The 4019-nt window shown below is 40.1% G+C and overlaps 1 pseudogene; it reads right to left on the reverse strand.

The window, feature by feature from the left end:
• LOC107718253 (zona pellucida sperm-binding protein 4-like) overlaps positions 1-3326 on the reverse strand; it is a 3943-nt pseudogene extending 617 nt beyond the window's left edge.
• Between the last annotated feature and the right edge of the window lie 693 nt (positions 3327-4019).

The following is a 4019-nucleotide window of genomic DNA, read 5'->3' on the forward strand; positions in this document are numbered from 1 at the left end:
TGCCAGAGTACCTACACTGGAAGAGAAACCTGGACAACAGACGGGGAGCTTATAGCATTTGTCAGAGATTAACGAATAAGAACAGCATAGATCACCTACTCAAAATAGCTGTCCCTTGTGATGGAACCAAACGGTCCCATCCCCACTTCATATGAGGAGGTCATTCGGTTCTCATACACCACATAACCACTGTCCTCCTGCAAATAGCAACACTGTTGGCATCCAGTCCATCATAGGCCATGAAGAATAAAACCATAAGCAGCTACTCACCATCATTCTTGTACCACATGCGGTCACAGGGAACTGGTATACAGCAAAGGAAGGTGTGGACCCCACAGGACTGCAAGGTGGGTCATTTCCACCCAGTAGATGGACTGAATCCAGGCTCAGTCGAGGCAGCGTAACATCTCTAGCCACCACTACCACAAACTGACCATCTCTTATACACTGGACAGTCACTGGAACGAAGGCACAAGACCAGGTTAATGTCGAGGATCCGTTTAACTGGGAGCATAACACCGACTCAACACTTACCTGCCTTCCCATAGTAACACTGCTGTCCGTTAAAGCAGCAGTTGATAGCTTCACATTCAGCACCACTGATACCAGGTTGTCCACATTGGATCTGCTCATAATCAGCTACAGCACATTTGTCCAAAGGCTCTGCCTTCATCACTTGCTTCTAAAACTTCTGAGGAAACTGCTGATTAGTCTATTGAAATGGCTGCTGAAACCGCTGGTCAGTTTGCTGGAGTATCAGAGCTTGAGGGTTCTGGGGCAGATTACTCTTTGGAACTTTGGAAGAACATGACAAAAAGCACACAGTGCCAATAAATGACCCAACCACCAACTTCCAGCCACTGTCCAACAACTAATTGCACTATTGAGATGCTGCCCTTTGGTCTTTTTGTACTCTACAGATTTCAACTAATTAGCTATCGTCCCTCCCTCTTCATTAACACTCATGATTCTCCAGACTTGCATTATTGATAGCACATGCAACTGGGTGATTCTCATTGGTTCTTAAGATTAAATTCTTATTTTTTCCATTTTGAACGTAAATGCGCAAACTTAAACTGAATTCAAAATTTTTTACTAATCTGATTGAAAAAAAAAAAGTTACTGTAACTTGCCAAAGGTAGATTTTCAACTTTGATGCCGTTGTCCTTACCACTCCCTGCAGACAAGTGTGCTCTTACAGATATGACGAAATACTATTTTAAGCAGTAAATGACTTTAAATATATGGAAGCTTATTTCCACCTCAGAATAAAAAAATGAAAAAGATAATTGCAATTTTTTTTCTAGCAATTGTGAGTTTCTATCTCACAGTTTGCTTACATCTCAACGATGCTGACTTTATTCTCCAAATCTACCTCTTTCATTCCTTGGGGGAAATAAGCTTCCATTGAAGTAAGTAAGTGAAGTTTATTGAAACCACTGGAGAATACAGAGTTAAAGAGAAACCCTGACAGCTTTTTATTCTTTAAGATCAGACCTCAGATTTTCTCTAGTAAAACATGACTGCTAAAAAAAAAAAGAGCAATCTGAGTAAAATTAAACAATTGCAAATAGCAGCTAACTTAATTCTTGTGATGTGTGTACTGCTAGGCATATTTGGTTTTCTCTTTTTGTATAATTTAAATGGTAAATGTTCCTTTTTATCATTTGAATCACTTATCAAAAGTTGCCAAATAAATAATAAAAATAGCTACTTTTGTTGCTAGGTGCTTTTGGAAGAAAAGTTGCTTGTGTAGCCTGAAAAGTAGCAACAAAAATTGCTAAGTTGGCAACACTGTCTGTTGTTGTTGCAGTTGCTGCTATTGTGATGGGACAGTGCTGCCACCTTCTGGAACAACTCAATGTGTGACCTCTGCTTACAAAATGCACACGAAGAGTCCAAGCACCCCAACTTTACTTTTGTCTTTCAGCAGTTTTTTTTTCTCCCCGTATGTAGACAGTCACGTTACTTTTAAGCAGCAATCAATTCCAATAAGTGTCATTAAACTGTAGCTTGTAGGCAAACACAGAAAAACACAGAGGATTAGACTGAGCGCAAGGGCTAAACGGGCCAGCCAGGGCTAACAGTTTCCAACTAAGACCTTCAAGAATCAAACATCATAAACTGGTATTCAGGGCTGGATTGGTAACCGGGCATACCGGTGTAGGATTCCGGTCTTCAAGATATTGAAACCCCTGAATCTATAAACGGACACAAACGAACATTGATTCTCTACATTCCACCGGGAAAACTAAAGGTCTTCTCCCCAGCCATCTGCGGTCGTAAAACTCATGCAAGGTCAGGAAGGTTTGAAGCATTTCCTGGACTGTTTGGCTATCTCTCAAGAGACGCTAATAAAAGACAGTGCTTTCACAGTGCTTAAAAGCGTTTTACGGGCTTTCAGGGACCAGATGCGTGATACCCATGACTGTTCAACGCATAAATTGTTAAATCCGATAAACAGAAAGTGGCAGATTAAGAACGCTCTGTCCAAGAGAAACATGGCAGACTCTCACACTCGTGACACGAGCATGACCCCAGGACACCTCCTCTTTTCCCCCTTTCATTCCAAAGGAAAGAGACAAGATTTCTTTGACAATCTTGCTAATCATTGAAAGTATAAAATTATCAGAGCATAAATTCACAAATAATATGTTGTATGTCTTACATATATATATGCTTGAGGTGTTCATTTAATCGGTGTAACTGTAATCAGTGTTTATTACCCCTTTCTAGGAAATGAGGATATTAAAATGTGTGTAATATGTGAAGTTTAATCTTGAACGAATGGAAACGATAAATGCAGAATGTTGAAATGAAGTAAACTTTAATAGTGTGTACAATACTTGCCTTTAAGAGACTTTATAGGAGTATTAACACAACTCTTATAGATGATGTCCTCATGTGATGAATTGAAGTCTCTTGTTAATGTATGCACGCTCCGCCTCGCAAGAAGTCGATTGGAAGATCGCGTCGGGGGACGGACTTATGCAGCGAAACAAAAACCCAATACGGGACAGACTCGAGTGCTAGCTTGCTTGCGGTTTCTCCTGCTCTCGCCTGTCGCCGTGTTAGAGCCCCTACGTGTGCTCACGCGCTTACCATCAAAGCGACCAGCCATCTAAAACTCAACACTTCAGTGATACTTCGTGAAATCTTCACAGAACTTAAAGTCTTGCAAACTCAGACGTTCAGCAGAACTGCTCAAGCCTCTGCTTCATCAAAGACCAACCGATCAACGAGGGGTTTTCCAAAAGAACGTCATTCAAACGTCATTCCGACGTCACCTCAGCGACCAACCAGTAACGGGGTTCCCTCAAAGACATCCCGGAAGCCCGCATCAGCTGTCAACTAGCAGAACGCAAGTAAACGAACAACTAACTCTCTAATCTGCTGAACTGGTGAATTTAGATAAGCAGTAAAATTTAAGACGAAATTCTCTGCTTTGGAAATTCTTAAGGCGAATTTACATCACTCGTGAAAACGAGGTAGAACTATGAAACTCAGAACTCCGCTAACATAATTTCCTTCCTCTGAAACTGTATGTTTGTGTGTTTGTGTGTTTTAGCTTAGTGTGATGTAATCTAGAATAGCCAATAAAATTTCATGTTTCATTTATAAATAATCAATTGTCTGGTGTCATATAATTTCAAGGTTAAAACTATTGCCAAAAAGATCCCTTGTTTGCTACCTAGCTCGTGGCTTACTGATAATGATTACCTCTCTCTTTTAAGAGCTTACAAATTATCATAATTGTATTTCACCCGTGGCCAGGGAGAATACAAAATTTACATATTCAATTGGTAATATACACTGACATCAACTTCTCGCTGGCCGAGTAGCTGATAGAGTGTAAACTATCAAATTTAGAATCAATTCGAATCAGGTTGAATTAGGCTCTTCAAATCCGAGTCCTATCAAAACCTGAATCAATAATAATAATTAATTCCCTTACAACTGAGTTAAAATTCCTTACATATGGTGGAGAATGAAAGCTGGCAAAAGATTTGACTGAAAAA

Source organism: Sinocyclocheilus rhinocerous, unplaced genomic scaffold (genome assembly GCF_001515625.1).
Source record: "Sinocyclocheilus rhinocerous isolate Xijiao unplaced genomic scaffold, SAMN03320098_v1.1 scaffold4318, whole genome shotgun sequence".
Classification (NCBI taxonomy): domain Eukaryota; kingdom Metazoa; phylum Chordata; class Actinopteri; order Cypriniformes; family Cyprinidae; genus Sinocyclocheilus; species Sinocyclocheilus rhinocerous.